Source organism: Protomyctophum bolini, assembly GCF_963924005.1.
Source record: "Protomyctophum bolini genome assembly, contig: SCAFFOLD_224, whole genome shotgun sequence".
In the NCBI taxonomy this organism is placed as follows: Eukaryota; Metazoa; Chordata; class Actinopteri; order Myctophiformes; family Myctophidae; genus Protomyctophum; species Protomyctophum bolini.
The window spans coordinates 19,750-38,966 of record NW_027665710.1 but is presented as its reverse complement, the minus strand read 5'-3'; positions in this window follow the sequence as shown (position 1 = coordinate 38,966).

Genomic DNA, 19,217 nt, shown 5'->3' with positions numbered 1-19,217 from the left:
GCAGGTAAGACAGAATTACATCCTGGATGTAATTCTGTCTGACAGGCTGGAATGGGTTAGGGTTGACGACAGAGTACAGCATATTGCAATGGGCCTGGTCCACAAGATGCTCTACCCATGTATCCGTCTAAATACTTCCTTAACCCATTCTGACCCGAGATCAGATTCATATGAGGTTTCCACTGGACACACACTGGTCTGATTAACCCATTCTGACCTGAGATCAGATTCTAAAAAATGTCAGTCGTTCTTCGATTTTTCAAAAATAGCAGACCTACAAGCTCGTAGCGCGCCACTCGGTGGCGCGCTATGAGCTTGTAGGTCTGCTATTTTTCAATAGCTAAAGCATAACATGATGCCGACACCAAAATGGGTTCCCGTTCAGAATGGGTTAATGTAGGCTTACCATACGTCCTCTTTTGCCCGGACAAGTCCTCTTTTGGGGGGCTGTCCGGGCAGTCCGGGGGGGTTTTATAAATTCCTTCAAATGTCCGGGGTTTTACACGTATCGCCTGTATATGTATCGCTACGCTCACAGACCATTCAGACCAATGTGTATTACAATGCATGTTCAATGGTTCGTAGTGGAAAAACACTGTGAGAGGTGGACTTTCAGCCCCGAACCCCGGAATGTGTATTATTCATAACTCTGCATGCGCTGCGCTGAGTCTGACAGCACTGGTCCCGACAGCACTGGTCCCGACCGCAGAGCAGAGAAAGGCTCGCTGGCTGCTCTGCTGTCTGCAGATAGACTGTTGTGCTCTCCGTGAGGAAAGCTTGACATGCCAAAGAACTATCTCATCATCATTGACATGCAGAAAAAGTTAGGCTACTGTTTTCTTAGCTTTGTGACTGACCAATGAGAAGCAGATTGTATTGTCTGCAAAGGAACTATGTGTCTGTCACAAATAAAAGTTCTGTCCTGCAAGCCCATGTTAACAACACAGACAAGGCAGCTGTGCGCGAGGTGAGTCCTGCAAATTAAATTGACCCAATATTATTTTGTACAACCTACAGTAGCAAAGCATAAGATAATGGTTTGGAGAATAGGCTGGTCTCTCTTTTTACAAGAGATAAGCCATTGCATACAGGTTCTTAAACTTTTTTATTTCAAGGACCCCCATAACTCTTAGAGTAAAACCAGATGGACCCATAAGAGTCCCATTTGATTCCATTTGTACAGTATCAGAGTTAAAAGTTATGTTTGTAAACAAATCCCGAATGTTTGTAAACAAATCCCAAATGTTTGTTTACAAACTACAAATTGTTTGTAAACAAACACCAACTAGTTGATTTACAAGCTCACGTGTGGATGTAGCCGCAATTTGCAACTCTAGATTTTTTTACAATTGGTTGAATCTAGAGTTGCAATAACCTCCATCGACTTCCTATGCACGTTTTTTGGTTTGTGACCTCCTGGTCTTAAATGACGTTAAACTCACCAACATTGCAGCTGTAATCCAAGCTTGAATTATCCTCTTTCAATCTGGTGTCGCTTGTTTATCATAAAAGTCCCCATAAAAAAAGTTATGAGCTACTTTCTGTCCAAAATATTCCACAACTATTATTCCGAGCCGCCATCTTGGATTTTTCAACGTGCCATAAAACAAGACGTGAGGGGGAGCGCTTGTTTAATAGTGTCCCTCCCTCCCTAGGGTGTCGGCCTCTTCTTTGGGTGTCTTACCTGCGCAGGTAAGATTCTATTAAACAAGCGCTCCCCCTCACGTCTTGTTTTATGGCACGTTGAAAAAATCCAAGATGGCGGCTCGGAATAATAGTTGTGGAATATTTTGGACAGAAAGTAGCTCATAACTTTTTTTATGGGGACTTTTATGATAAACAAGCGACACCAGATTGAAAGAGGATAATTCAAGCTTGGACTACAGCTGCAATGTTGGTGAGTTTAACGTAATTTAAGACCAGGAGGTCACAAACCAAAAAACATGCATAGGAAGTCGATGGAGGTTATTGCAACTCTAGATTCAACCAATTGTAAAAAAATCTAGAGTTGCAAATTGCGGCTAGTGTGGATGTAGATCAGCCCCCTCAAGGAACCATGAGGGTCCCTGGATCACACCTTTGAGAGCCACTGCTTTAAATAAATACATAACTAATATAGAGCACATTTGATCAAATTTAGGAGCCAAACCTTTTTGACAAGTGCACATGCACGCGCGCATGTGTCCTCTTTTTGGTAATTCAGAATACGGTATGCCTACTTAATGTCAACAAAGTCCACACCCACAACACCAGAGGGAGTTCAACAAACCATTCGGCACAAATAAGGGACTCAATTAATTTCGCTCCTATGCCACCAAAATGTGGAACGCCGGACCAACAGTCATTAAGACATGTGAATCCCTTGAACTCCTTCAAAACCGCTCTCAAAGGGCACCTATACGGACATCTGCAACTCGAAACTGGCTCTCTTCCCCAGTTTCCCCAAAATAGTGCATTTTAGAGAGAAGCTCTTTTCTGAGCTAACAGCGGATCAGACGCAGACAGCCCGAAAGGGCTATAATAAATGCACGTTAACATGCATGTAGCCCCCGATGCTAGCACCGGAGACACGATACTCGTAGAAATAAAATAATAGTGTTCCTTAGGGTAATATGTCGTACAAATACACGATAGTGTTACTTAGGGTAATATGCTACAAAGACGCTTACCTGAAAGACTAGGGCCGTTTATCAACAGTTCTCCTCGGGAGTATCTCTACTTGTGAGGACTGAGGACGGAGTCACTCAGTACTCCTAGACAGCACTGTTGCCACATTGTGTGAGAGAAACAAGCTCAAAGGAAGCCTGACTAGGCTATTTGAAAATAGAAGATCTTTTTTTTGATTGATTGAAATATTTATTTACAATTTTCAGAATTACAGTAACATTTCAAGCATAAACTCAATACAAATACTTTTAACTGTGAGTGGACGACCCAATTAAGCATTACAAACGTACAAATACAAATCTACAAGCTCACAACGTGTTGCAATATGACGACGTGTGAGCTTGTAGATCTGCTATTTTCAAAACGATCACGGCAACAAATGTGACAAAATGCGGAATATTCTTTGAAACATTTGTGCAGGCTGGCACAAAACGTTTTTAAATGTAGGGTCCTTATTGGACATGCATTATTGTGCAGGTCCTAATTGACATGGATGAGAATCACTGCTTTAAACAACATTAGGGAAACAAGGCCAAATAAGTGACTTCACTTTAGAAACAAGACCCCAAATAACGCAACGTGCAACTACCAATATTTTTTATAAACTATTTATAAGCAAAAGAAAACCAAGCCCCAAAGTCGCTTATAATAAGCAGACATGGCAACATTGGGACAGTGGAATAGCAGCAGTGTTGCCAACTCTTGTGAGAGAAATAAGCCAAATCTGCCCTCGAAAAAACAAGCCCAATTATAATATATAATACTACATATTTGATGCATTTATTTATCATTATAAATACTATGCATGTCTATAATTATGAATGTTTATGCTCAAAAAACATGGGCTATAACCCATCGTTTTTGTCATTTCGTCATTTTTTTCAAATCTTCAAAAATTATGAAAAACTGCGCGCTATAGTATGCCGTACGATATGGGCTATAGCCCACGGTCCAAAATGATGAGAAACGAGGCTAACTTTTTTTTTCAAAATTTCAAAAAACATGGGCTATAACCCATCGTTTTTGTCATTTCGTCATTTTTTTAAAATCCTCAAAAATGATGAAAAACGGCGCGCTATAGTATGCCGTACGATATGGGCTATAGCCCACGGTCCAAAATGATGTGAAACGAGGCTAACTTTTTTTTTCAAAATTTCAAAAAACATGGGCTATAACCCATCGTTTTTGTCATTTCGTCATTTTTTTCAAATCCTCAAAAATGATGAAAAACGGCGCGCTATAGTATGCCGTACAATATGGGCTATAGCCCACGGTCCAAAATGATGAGAAACGAGGCTAACTTTTTTTTTCAAAATTTCAAAAAACATGGGCTATAACCCATCGTTTTTGTCATTTCGTCATTTTTTTCAAATCCTCAAAAATGATGAAAAACGGCGCGCTATAGTATGCCGTACGATATGGGCTATAGCCCACGGTCCAAAATGATGTGAAACGAGGCTAACTTTTTTTTTCAAAATTGCAAAAAACATGGGCTATAACCCATCGTTTTTGTCATTTCGTCATTTTTTTCAAATCCTCAAAAATGATGAAAAACGGCGCGCTATAGTATGCCGTACGATATGGGCTATAGCCCACGGTCCAAAATGATGTGAAACGAGGCTAACTTTTTTTTTCAAAATTTCAAAAAACATGGGCTATAACCCATCGTTTTTGTCATTTCGTCTTTTTTTTCAAATCCTCAAAAATGATGAAAAACGGCGCGCTATAGTATGCCGTACGATATGGGCTATAGCCCACGGTCCAAAATGATGTGAAACGAGGCTAACTTTTTTTTCAAAATTTCAAAAAACATGGGCTATAACCCATCGTTTTTGTCATTTCGTCATTTTTTTTAAATCTTCAAAAATGATGAAAAACTGCACGCTATAGTATGCCGTACGATATGGGCTATAGCCCACGGTCCAAAATGATGTGAAACGAGGCTAACTTTTTTTCCAAAATTTCAAAAAACATGGGCTATAACCCATCGTTTTTGTCATTTCGTCATTTTTTTCAAATCTTCAAAAATGATGAAAAACTGCGCGCTATAGTATGCCGTACGATATGGGCTATATCCCACGGTCCAAAATGATGTGAAACGAGGCTAACTTTTTTTTTCAAAATTAAAAAAAACATGGGCTATAACCCATCGTTTTTGTCATTTCGTCATTTTTTCAAATCTTCAAAAATGATGAAAAACGGCGCGCTATAGTATGCCGTACGATATGGGCTATAGCCCACGGTCCAAAATGATGAGAAACGAGGCTAACTTTTTTTTTCAAAATTTCAAAAACCATCGTTTTTGTCATTTCGTCATTTTTTTCAAATCCTCAAAAATGATGAAAAACGGCGCGCTATAGTATGCCGTACGATATGGGATATAGCCCACGGTCCAAAATGATGTGAAACGAGGATAACTTTTTTTTTCAAAATTTCAAAAAACATGGGCTATAACCCATCGTTTTTGTCATTTCGTCATTTTTTTCAAATCCTCAAAAATGATGAAAAACGGCGCGCTATAGTATGCCGTACGATATGGGCTATAGCCCACGGTCCAAAATGATGTGAAACGAGGCTAACTTTTTTTTTCAAAATTTCAAAAAACATGGGCTATAACCCATCGTTTTTGTCATTTCGTCATTCTTTTCAAATCTTCAAAAATGATGAAAAACTGCGCGCTATAGTATGCCGTACGATATGGGCTATAGCCCACGGTCCAAAATGATGTGAAACGAGGATAACTTTTTTTTTCAAAATTTCAAAAAACATGGGCTATAACCCATCGTTTTTGTCATTTCGTCATTTTTTTCAAATCCTCAAAAATGATGAAAAACGGCGCGCTATAGTATGCCGTACGATATGGGCTATAGCCCACGGTCCAAAATGATGTGAAACGAGGATAACTTTTTTTTTCAAAATTTCAAAAAACATGGGCTATAACCCATCGTTTTTGTCATTTCGTCTTTTTTTTCAAATCCTCAAAAATGATGAAAAACGGCGCGCTATAGTATGCCGTACGATAGGGGCTATAGCCAACGGTCCAAAATAATGTGAAACGAGGCTAACTTTTTTTTTCAAAATTTCAAAAAACATGGGCTATAACCCATCGTTTTTGTCATTTTGTCATTTTTTTCAAATCTTCAAAAATGATGAAAAACTGCGCGCTATAGTATGCCGTACGATATGGGCTATAGCCCACAGTCCAAAATGATGTGAAACGAGGATAACTTTTTTTTTCAAAATTTCAAAAAAACATGGGCTATAACCCATCGTTTTTGTCATTTCGTCTTTTTTTTCAAATCCTCAAAAATGATGAAAAACGGCGCGCTATAGTATGCCGTACGATATGGGCTATAGCCCACGGTCCAAAATGATGTGAAACGAGGATAACTTTTTTTTTCAAAATTTCAAAAAACATGGGCTATAACCCATCGTTTTTGTCATTTCGTCATTTTTTTCAAATCTTCAAAAATTATGAAAAACTGCGCGCTATAGTATGCCGTACGATATGGGCTATAGCCCACGGTCCAAAATGATGTGAAACGAGGATAACTTTCTTTTTCAAAATTTAAAAAAACATGGGCTATAACCCATCGTTTTTGTCATTTTGTCATTTTTTCAAATCTTCAAAAGTGATGAAAAACGGCGCGCTATAGTATGCCGTACGATATGGGCTATAGCCCACGGTCCAAAATTATGAGAAACGAGGCTAACTTTTTTTTTCAAAATTTCAAAAAACATGGGCTATAACCCATCGTTTTTGTCATTTCGTCATTTTTTTCAAATCCTCAAAAATGATGAAAAACGGCGCGCTATAGTATGCCGTACGATATGGGCTATAGCCCACGGTCCAAAATGATGTGAAACGAGGCTAACTTTTTTTTTCAAAATTTCAAAAAACATGGGCTATAACCCATCGTTTTTGTCATTTCGTCATTTTTTTCAAATCCTCAAAAATGATGAAAAACGGCGCGCTATAGTATGCCGTACGATATGGGCTATAGCCCACGGTCCAAAATGATGTGAAACGAGGCTAACTTTTTTTTTCAAAATTTCAAAAAACATGGGCTATAACCCATCGTTTTTGTCATTTCGTCTTTTTTTTCAAATCCTCAAAAATGATGAAAAACGGCGCGCTATAGTATGCCGTACGATATGGGCTATAGCCCACGGTCCAAAATGATGTGAAACGAGGCTAACTTTTTTTTTCAAAATTTCAAAAAACATGGGCTATAACCCATCGTTTTTGTCATTTCGTCATTTTTTTCAAATCCTCAAAAATGATGAAAAACGGCGCGCTATAGTATGCCGTACGATATGGGCTATAGCCCACGGTCCAAAATGATGTGAAACGAGGCTAACTTTTTTTTTCAAATTTTCAAAAAACATGGGCTATAACCCATCGTTTTTGTCATTTCGTCATTTTTTTCAAATCTTCAAAAATGATGAAAAACTGCGCGCTATAGTATGCCGTACGATATGGGCTATAGCCCACGGTCCAAAATGATGTGAAACGAGGCTAACTTTTTTTCCAAAATTTCAAAAAACATGGGCTATAACCCATCGTTTTTGTCATTTCGTCATTTTTTTCAAATCCTCAAAAATGATGAAAAACTGCGCGCTATAGTATGCCGTACGATATGGGCTATAGCCCACGGTCCAAAATGATGTGAAACGAGGATAACGTTTTTTTTCAAAATTTCAAAAAACATGGGCTATAACCCATCGTTTTTGTCATTTCGTCTTTTTTTTCAAATCCTCAAAAATTATGAAAAACGGCGCGCTATAGTATGCCGTACGATATGGGCTATAGCCCACGGTCCAAAATGATGTGAAACGAGGATAACTTTTTTTTTCAAAATTTAAAAAAACATGGGCTATAACCCATCGTTTTTGTCATTTCGTCATTTTTTTCAAATCTTCAAAAATGATGAAAAACTGCGCGCTATAGTATGCCGTACGATATGGGCTATATCCCACGGTCCAAAATGATGTGAAACGAGGCTAACTTTTTTTTTCAAAATTTCAAAAAACATGGGCTATAACCCATCGTTTTTGTCATTTCGTCATTTTTTTCAAATCTTCAAAAATGATGAAAAACTGCGCGCTATAGTATGCCGTACGATATGGGCTATAGCCCACGGTCCAAAATGTTGTGAAACGAGGATAACTTTTTTTTTCAAAATTTCAAAAAACATGGGCTATAACCCATCGTTTTTGTCATTTCGTCATTTTTTTCAAATCTTCAAAAATGATGAAAAACTGCGCGCTATAGTATGCCGTACGATATGGGCTATAGCCCACGGTCCAAAATGATGTGAAACGAGGATAACTTTTTTTTTCAAAATTTCAAAAAACATGGGCTATAACCCATCGTTTTTGTCATTTCGTCTTTTTTTTCAAATCCTCAAAAATGATGAAAAACGGCGCGCTATAGTATGCCGTACGATATGGGCTATAGCCCACGGTCCAAAATGATGTGAAACGAGGATAACTTTTTTTTTCAAAATTTCAAAAAACATGGGCTATAACCCATCGTTTTTGTCATTTCGTCATTTTTTTCAAATCTTCAAAAATGATGAAAAACTGCGCGCTATAGTATGCCGTACGATATGGGCTATATCCCACGGTCCAAAATGATGTGAAACGAGGCTAACTTTTTTTTTCAAAATTTCAAAAAACATGGGCTATAACCCATCGTTTTTGTCATTTCGTCATTTTTTCAAATCTTCAAAAATGATGAAAAACGGCGCGCTATAGTATGCCGTACGATATGGGCTATAGCCCACGGTCCAAAATGATGTGAAACGAGGATAACTTTTTTTTTCAAAATTTCAAAAAACATGGGCTATAACCCATCGTTTTTGTCATTTCGTCATTTTTTCAAATCTTCAAAAATGATGAAAAACGGCGCGCTATAGTATGCCGTACGATATGGGCTATATCCCACGGTCCAAAATGATGTGAAACGAGGCTAACTTTTTTTTTCAAAATTTCAAAAAACATGGGCTATAACCCATCGTTTTTGTCATTTCGTCTTTTTTTTCAAATCCTCAAAAATGATGAAAAACGGCGCGCTATAGTATGCCGTACGATATGGGCTATAGCCCACGGTCCAAAATGATGTGAAACGAGGATAACTTTTTTTTTCAAAATTTCAAAAAACATGGGCTATAACCCATCGTTTTTGTCATTTCGTCATTTTTTTCAAATCTTCAAAAATGATGAAAAACTGCGCGCTATAGTATGCCGTACGATATGGGCTATATCCCACGGTCCAAAATGATGTGAAACGAGGCTAACTTTGTTTTTCAAAATTTCAAAAAACATGGGCTATAACCCATCGTTTTTGTCATTTCGTCATTTTTTCAAATCTTCAAAAATGATGAAAAACGGCGCGCTATAGTATGCCGTACGATATGGGCTATAGCCCACGGTCCAAAATGATGTGAAACGAGGATAACTTTTTTTTTCAAAATTTCAAAAAACATGGGCTATAACCCATCGTTTTTGTCATTTCGTCATTTTTTCAAATCTTCAAAAATGATGAAAAACGGCGCGCTATAGTATGCCGTACGATATGGGCTATATCCCACGGTCCAAAATGATGTGAAACGAGGCTAACTTTTTTTTTCAAAATTTCAAAAAACATGGGCTATAACCCATCGTTTTTGTCATTTCGTCATTTTTTTCAAATCCTCAAAAATGATGAAAAACGGCGCGCTATAGTATGCCGTACGATATGGGCTATAGCCCACGGTCCAAAATGATGTGAAACGAGGCTAACTTTTTTTTTCAAAATTTCAAAAAACATGGGCTATAACCCATCGTTTTTGTCATTTCGTCATTTTTTTCAAATCCTCAAAAATGATGAAAAACGGCGCGCTATAGTATGCCGTACGATATGGGCTATAGCCCACGGTCCAAAATGATGTGAAACGAGGCTAACTTTTTTTTCAAAATTTCAAAAAACATGGGCTATAACCCATCGTTTTTGTCATTTCGTCATTTTTTTTAAATCTTCAAAAATGATGAAAAACTGCGCGCTATAGTATGCCGTACGATATGGGCTATAGCCCACGGTCCAAAATGATGTGAAACGAGGATAACTTTTTTTCCAAAATTTCAAAAAACATGGGCTATAACCCATCGTTTTTGTCATTTCGTCATTTTTTTCAAATCTTCAAAAATGATGAAAAACTGCGCGCTATAGTATGCCGTACGATATGGGCTATAGCCCACGGTCCAAAATGATGTGAAACGAGGATAACTTTTTTTTTCAAAATTTCAAAAAACATGGGCTATAACCCATCGTTTTTGTCATTTCGTCTTTTTTTTCAAATCCTCAAAAATGATGAAAAATGGCGCGCTATAGTATGCCGTACGATATGGGCTATAGCCCACGGTCCAAAATGATGTGAAACGAGGCTAACTTTTTTTTTCAAAATTTCAAAAAACATGGGCTATAACCCATCGTTTTTGTCATTTCGTCATTTTTTCAAATCTTCAAAAATGATGAAAAACGGCGCGCTATAGTATGCCGTACGATATGGGCTATAGCCCACGGTCCAAAATGATGAGAAACGAGGCTAACTTTTTTTTTCAAAATTTCAAAAAACATGGGCTATAACCCATCGCTTTTGTCATTTCGTAATTTTTTTCAAATCCTCAAAAATGATGAAAAACGGCGCGCTATAGTATGCCGTACGATATGGGCTATAGCCCACGGTCCAAAATGATGTGAAATGAGGCAAACTTTTTTTTTCAAAATTTCAAAAAACATGGGCTATAACCCATCGTTTTTGTCATTTCGTCATTTTTTCAAATCTTCAAAAATGATGAAAAACGGCGCGCTATAGTATGCCGTACGATATGGGCTATATCCCACGGTCCAAAATGATGTGAAACGAGGCTAACTTTTTTTTTCAAAATTTCAAAAAACATGGGCTATAACCCATCGTTTTTGTCATTTCGTCATTTTTTTCAAATCCTCAAAAATGATGAAAAACGGCGCGCTATAGTATGCCGTACGATATGGGCTATAGCCCACGGTCCAAAATGATGTGAAACGAGGCTAACTTTTTTTTTCAAAATTTCAAAAAACATGGGCTATAACCCATCGTTTTTGTCATTTCGTCATTTTTTTCAAATCCTCAAAAATGATGAAAAACGGCGCGCTATAGTATGCCGTACGATATGGGCTATAGCCCACGGTCCAAAATGATGTGAAACGAGGCTAACTTTTTTTTCAAAATTTCAAAAAACATGGGCTATAACCCATCGTTTTTGTCATTTCGTCATTTTTTTTAAATCTTCAAAAATGATGAAAAACTGCGCGCTATAGTATGCCGTACGATATGGGCTATAGCCCACGGTCCAAAATGATGTGAAACGAGGATAACTTTTTTTCCAAAATTTCAAAAAACATGGGCTATAACCCATCGTTTTTGTCATTTCGTCATTTTTTTCAAATCTTCAAAAATGATGAAAAACTGCGCGCTATAGTATGCCGTACGATATGGGCTATAGCCCACGGTCCAAAATGATGTGAAACGAGGATAACTTTTTTTTTCAAAATTTCAAAAAACATGGGCTATAACCCATCGTTTTTGTCATTTCGTCTTTTTTTTCAAATCCTCAAAAATGATGAAAAATGGCGCGCTATAGTATGCCGTACGATATGGGCTATAGCCCACGGTCCAAAATGATGTGAAACGAGGCTAACTTTTTTTTTCAAAATTTCAAAAAACATGGGCTATAACCCATCGTTTTTGTCATTTCGTCATTTTTTCAAATCTTCAAAAATGATGAAAAACGGCGCGCTATAGTATGCCGTACGATATGGGCTATAGCCCACGGTCCAAAATGATGAGAAACGAGGCTAACTTTTTTTTTCAAAATTTCAAAAAACATGGGCTATAACCCATCGCTTTTGTCATTTCGTAATTTTTTTCAAATCCTCAAAAATGATGAAAAACGGCGCGCTATAGTATGCCGTACGATATGGGCTATAGCCCACGGTCCAAAATGATGTGAAATGAGGCAAACTTTTTTTTTCAAAATTTCAAAAAACATGGGCTATAACCCATCGTTTTTGTCATTTTGTCATTTTTTTCAAATCCTCAAAAATGATGAAAAACGGCGCGCTATAGTATGCCGTACGATATGGGCTATAGCCCACGGTCCAAAATGATGTGAAACGAGGCTAACTTTTTTTTTCAAAATTTCAAAAAACATGGGCTATAACCCATCGTTTTTGTCATTTCGTCATTTTTTCAAATCTTCAAAAATGATGAAAAACGGCGCGCTATAGTATGCCGTACGATATGGGCTATAGCCCACGGTCCAAAATGATGAGAAACGAGGCTAACTTTTTTTTTCAAAATTTCAAAAAACATGGGCTATAACCCATCGTTTTTGTCATTTCGTCATTTTTTTCAAATCCTCAAAAATGATGAAAAACGGCGCGCTATAGTATGCCGTACGATATGGGCTATAGCCCACGGTCCAAAATGATGTGAAATGAGGCTAACTTTTTTTTTCAAAATTTCAAAAAACATGGGCTATAACCCATCGTTTTTGTCATTTTGTCATTTTTTTCAAATCCTCAAAAATGATGAAAAACGGCGCGCTATAGTATGCCGTACGATATGGGCTATAGCCCACGGTCCAAAATGATGTGAAACGAGGCTAACTTTTTTTCCAAAATTTCAAAAAACATGGGCTATAACCCATCGTTTTTGTCATTTCGTCATTTTTTTCAAATCTTCAAAAATGATGAAAAACTGCGCGCTATAGTATGCCGTACGATATGGGCTATAGCCCACGGTCCAAAATGATGTGAAACGAGGATAACTTTTTTTTTCAAAATTTCAAAAAACATGGGCTATAACCCATCGTTTTTGTCATTTCGTCTTTTTTTTCAAATCTTCAAAAATGATGAAAAACTGCGCGCTATAGTATGCCGTACGATATGGGCTATAGCCCACGGTCCAAAATGATGTGAAACGAGGCTAACTTTTTTTTTCAAAATTTCAAAAAACATGGGCTATAACCCATCGTTTTTGTCATTTCGTCATTTTTTCAAATCTTCAAAAATGATGAAAAACGGCGCGCTATAGTATGCCGTACGATATGGGCTATAGCCCACGGTCCAAAATGATGAGAAACGAGGCTAACTTTTTTTTTCAAAATTTCAAAAAACATGGGCTATAACCCATCGTTTTTGTCATTTCGTCATTTTTTTCAAATCCTCAAAAATGATGAAAAACGGCGCGCTATAGTATGCCGTACGATATGGGCTATAGCCCACGGTCCAAAATGATGTGAAATGAGGCTAACTTTTTTTTTCAAAATTTCAAAAAACATGGGCTATAACCCATCGTTTTTGTCATTTTGTCATTTTTTTCAAATCCTCAAAAATGATGAAAAACGGCGCGCTATAGTATGCCGTACGATATGGGCTATAGCCCACGGTCCAAAATGATGTGAAACGAGGCTAACTTTTTTTCCAAAATTTCAAAAAACATGGGCTATAACCCATCGTTTTTGTCATTTCGTCATTTTTTTCAAATCTTCAAAAATGATGAAAAACTGCGCGCTATAGTATGCCGTACGATATGGGCTATAGCCCACGGTCCAAAATGATGTGAAACGAGGATAACTTTTTTTTTCAAAATTTCAAAAAACATGGGCTATAACCCATCGTTTTTGTCATTTCGTCTTTTTTTTCAAATCCTCAAAAATGATGAAAAACGGCGCGCTATAGTATGCCGTACGATATGGGCTATAGCCCACGGTCCAAAATGATGTGAAACGAGGCTAACTTTTTTTTTCAAAATTTCAAAAAACATGGGCTATAACCCATCGTTTTTGTCATTTCGTCATTTTTTTAAATCTTCAGAAATGATGAAAAACGGCGCGCTATAGTATGCCGTACGATATGGGCTATAGCCCACGGTCCAAAATGATGAGAAACGAGGCTAACTTTTTTTTTCAAAATTTCAAAAAACATGGGCTATAACCCATCGTTTTTGTCATTTCGTCATTTTTTTCAAATCCTCAAAAATGATGAAAAACGGCGCGCTATAGTATGCCGTACGATATGGGCTATAGCCCACGGTCCAAAATGATGTGAAACGAGGCTAACTTTTTTTTTCAAATTTTCAAAAAACATGGGCTATAACCCATCGTTTTTGTCATTTCGTCATTTTTTTCAAATCCTCAAAAATGATGAAAAACGGCGCGCTATAGTATGCCGTACGATATGGGCTATAGCCCACGGTCCAAAATGATGTGAAACGAGGCTAACTTTTTTTTTCAAAATTTCAAAAAACATGGGCTATAACCCATCGTTTTTGTCATTTCGTCATTTTTTTCAAATCCTCAAAAATGATGAAAAACGGCGCGCTATAGTATGCCGTACGATATGGGCAATAGCCCACGGTCCAAAATGATGTGAAACGAGGCTAACTTTTTTTTTCAAAATTTCAAAAAACATGGGCTATAACCCATCGTTTTTGTCATTTTGTCATTTTTTTCAAATCTTCAAAAATGATGAAAAACTGCGCGCTATAGTATGCCGTACGATATGGGCTATAGCCCACGGTCCAAAATGATGTGAAACGAGGATAACTTTTTTTTTCAAAATTTCAAAAAACATGGGCTATAACCCATCGTTTTTGTCATTTCGTCATTTTTTTCAAATCCTCAAAAATGATGAAAAACGGCGCGCTATAGTATGCCGTACGATATGGGCTATAGCCCACGGTCCAAAATGATGAGAAACGAGGCTAACTTTTTTTTTCAAAATTTCAAAAAACATGGGCTATAACCCATCGTTTTTGTCATTTCGTAATTTTTTTCAAATCCTCAAAAATGATGAAAAACGGCGCGCTATAGTATGCCGTACGATATGGGCTATAGCCCACGGTCCAAAATGATGTGAAATGAGGCAAACTTTTTTTTTCAAAATTTCAAAAAACATGGGCTATAACCCATCGTTTTTGTCATTTTGTCATTTTTTTCAAATCCTCAAAAATGATGAAAAACGGCGCGCTATAGTATGCCGTACGATATGGGCTATAGCCCACGGTCCAAAATGATGTGAAACGAGGCTAACTTTTTTTTTCAAAATTTCAAAAAACATGGGCTATAACCCATCGTTTTTGTCATTTCGTCATTTTTTCAAATCTTCAAAAATGATGAAAAACGGCGCGCTATAGTATGCCGTACGATATGGGCTATAGCCCACGGTCCAAAATGATGAGAAACGAGGCTAACTTTTTTTTTTCAAAATTTCAAAAAACATGGGCTATAACCCATCGTTTTTGTCATTTCGTCATTTTTTTCAAATCCTCAAAAATGATGAAAAACGGCGCGCTATAGTATGCCGTACGATATGGGCTATAGCCCACGGTCCAAAATGATGTGAAATGAGGCTAACTTTTTTTTTCAAAATTTCAAAAAACATGGGCTATAACCCATCGTTTTTGTCATTTTGTCATTTTTTTCAAATCCTCAAAAATGATGAAAAACGGCGCGCTATAGTATGCCGTACGATATGGGCTATAGCCCACGGTCCAAAATGATGTGAAACGAGGCTAACTTTTTTTCCAAAATTTCAAAAAACATGGGCTATAACCCATCGTTTTTGTCATTTCGTCATTTTTTTCAAATCTTCAAAAATGATGAAAAACTGCGCGCTATAGTATGCCGTACGATATGGGCTATAGCCCACGGTCCAAAATGATGTGAAACGAGGATAACTTTTTTTTTCAAAATTTCAAAAAACATGGGCTATAACCCATCGTTTTTGTCATTTCGTCTTTTTTTTCAAATCCTCAAAAATGATGAAAAACGGCGCGCTATAGTATGCCGTACGATATGGGCTATAGCCCACGGTCCAAAATGATGTGAAACGAGGCTAACTTTTTTTTTCAAAATTTCAAAAAACATGGGCTATAACCCATCGTTTTTGTCATTTCGTCATTTTTTTAAATCTTCAGAAATGATGAAAAACGGCGCGCTATAGTATGCCGTACGATATGGGCTATAGCCCACGGTCCAAAATGATGAGAAACGAGGCTAACTTTTTTTTTCAAAATTTCAAAAAACATGGGCTATAACCCATCGTTTTTGTCATTTCGTCATTTTTTTCAAATCCTCAAAAATGATGAAAAACGGCGCGCTATAGTATGCCGTACGATATGGGCTATAGCCCACGGTCCAAAATGATGTGAAACGAGGCTAACTTTTTTTTTCAAATTTTCAAAAAACATGGGCTATAACCCATCGTTTTTGTCATTTCGTCATTTTTTTCAAATCCTCAAAAATGATGAAAAACGGCGCGCTATAGTATGCCGTACGATATGGGCTATAGCCCACGGTCCAAAATGATGTGAAACGAGGCTAACTTTTTTTTTCAAAATTTCAAAAAACATGGGCTATAACCCATCGTTTTTGTCATTTCGTCATTTTTTTCAAATCCTCAAAAATGATGAAAAACGGCGCGCTATAGTATGCCGTACGATATGGGCAATAGCCCACGGTCCAAAATGATGTGAAACGAGGCTAACTTTTTTTTTCAAAATTTCAAAAAACATGGGCTATAACCCATCGTTTTTGTCATTTTGTCATTTTTTTCAAATCTTCAAAAATGATGAAAAACTGCGCGCTATAGTATGCCGTACGATATGGGCTATAGCCCACGGTCCAAAATGATGTGAAACGAGGATAACTTTTTTTTTCAAAATTTCAAAAAACATGGGCTATAACCCATCGTTTTTGTCATTTCGTCATTTTTTTCAAATCCTCAAAAATGATGAAAAACGGCGCGCTATAGTATGCCGTACGATATGGGCTATAGCCCACGGTCCAAAATGATGTGAAACGAGGCTAACTTTTTTTTCAAAATTTCAAAAAACATGGGCTATAACCCATCGTTTTTGTCATTTCGTCATTTTTTTTAAATCTTCAAAAATGATGAAAAACTGCACGCTATAGTATGCCGTACGATATGGGCTATAGCCCACGGTCCAAAATGATGTGAAACGAGGCTAACTTTTTTTTCAAAATTTCAAAAAACATGGGCTATAACCCATCGTTTTTGTCATTTCGTCATTTTTTTTAAATCTTCAAAAATGATGAAAAACTGCGCGCTATAGTATGCCGTACGATATGGGCTATAGCCCACGGTCCAAAATGATGTGAAACGAGGCTAACTTTTTTTTTCAAAATTTCAAAAAACATGGGCTATAACCCATCGTTTTTGTCATTTCGTCATTTTTTTCAAATCTTCAAAAATGATGAAAAACTGCGCGCTATAGTATGCCGTACGATATGGGCTATAGCCCACGGTCCAAAATGATGTGAAACGAGGATAACTTTTTTTTTCAAAATTTCAAAAAACATGGGCTATAACCCATCGTTTTTGTCATTTCGTCATTTTTTTCAAATCTTCAAAAATGATGAAAAACTGCGCGCTATAGTATGCCGTACGATATGGGCTATAGCCCACGGTCCAAAATGATGAGAAACGAGGCTAACTTTTTTTTTCAAAATTTCAAAAAACATGGGCTATAACCCATCGTTTTTGTCATTTCGTCATTTTTTTCAAATCCTCAAAAATGATGAAAAACGGCGCGCTATAGTATGCCGTACGATATGGGCTATAGCCCACGGTCCAAAATGATGTGAAACGAGGCTAACTTTTTTTTTCAAAATTTCAAAAAACATGGGCTATAACCCATCGTTTTTGTCATTTCGTCATTTTTTTCAAATCCTCAAAAATGATGAAAAACGGCGCGCTATAGTATGCCGTACGATATGGGCTATAGCCCACGGTCCAAAATGATGTGAAACGAGGCTAACTTTTTTTTTCAAAATTTCAAAAAACATGGGCTATAACCCATCGTTTTTGTCATTTCGTCATTTTTTTCAAATCTTCAAAAATGATGAAAAACTGCGCGCTATAGTATGCCGTACGATATGGGCTATAGCCCACGGTCCAAAATGATGTGAAACGAGGATAACTTTTCGAGGATAAACGAGGATTTGTTTTTCTTCTTTTTTTTAGATTTTCATTGGTGGGCCAGTCATAATGGTCCCGCGGGCCTGATTTGGCCCGCGGGCCTGAGGTTGAGTATCACTGCTCTATATTGTCTGAATTGTACAGAATGATTAGACGCTACTAAACCAGGGCAGATGTTTTGTAGAGAATGATTAGACGCTACTAAACCAGGGCAGATGTTTCTAGATCATTTATTGTATAGAAAAATAAGACGGTACAAAACAAGGTGGAACTGCTGTCAATCACAGAATGAAGGTTCTCTCTCAAGATGGCCAGTGTTGCCAGATTTCAATGATGGTACCGGACGGAGGGCTTAAGATCATTGTATTTGAAAGAAAACTATCGTACACAGCCAAATATCTTTTAATTTTTATCCCACGATTTTGTAACCCAGTTTTCTTTTCACCCAGTGCCAATTATCTAATGTAATCCTGGGCGCTACACTTCCTCTGCCAACCTGGGGGGGGCAGCGGACTGACCTCATGCCTCCTTCTATGCATGAGGAGTCCAAGCTGCTTCTTTTCACCTGACAGAGGGGAATTTCCCTGGCCGGACGTAGCGCGTGGAAGGGACACGTTATTCCGACCAGTTCCTTTCCCCTCCATCAGGCGCCCTGGCTGGCCAGGGGGAGGTAGTTTTAGAGACCAGGATTACGGCATGTTTTTGTGAGGGTATCTATCTACCCTAGGGGACACAGCCAAATGTCATGCGTGTAAATATGTAATGTCACATTTTGTTCCCTGTATTTATTGTAATTGTAATTATCTAGTTCGAGAGTCCTACACGAGACTAAAACACATGATGACGACCTCCTCATGGAACTAAACCTTAATATACACAAATAAAAGCCTGGAACTGATCTAGGGTCAGATTGGAACTGGACAGGAAAGACGCGGCCAGTGTTTTCAATGCCTCCGAAGTACAGATCTAGGGTCAGATTGACATTATTTTTGAAAGGCCGAACCGGGATCCCAAATCAGCAGCTGCAGTGAATTTAGAAAATGTACACACACCTTATTTTGAGATATGGCGACATTGTCCTGTACATTTGAGGCCGATTTTGGAATTATTGAGGATAATTATTGTGCATCTGGCGACACTGAAGACGACCGATCGATCGACCGATCGATTGATTGATCGTGCCGTGCATCGATTATCGATCAGATTAATCAACGCTACAAACGTCCACAAAGAAATAGAAATCCAAAGCTGAGCCGACTTCACCTGCAGCCACAACAAGTGTCGGGTCATTCCTATAGGCCCCATGTGTGTCCCGCCCAGGTCAGAAAGAATGTATTTATAAAAATATACATATTTTTAAAGGTCACTATATAGGGCTGAAATGGCACCGGATAGTATAGGAATGACCCTGACCTTTAACCCAGTGGTTCTCAAAGTGGGGTCCGGGGACCCCCAGGGGTCCTTGCAGCTCAAATATTTTGGTTAACCCATTCTGAACGGGAACCCATTTTGGTGTTAT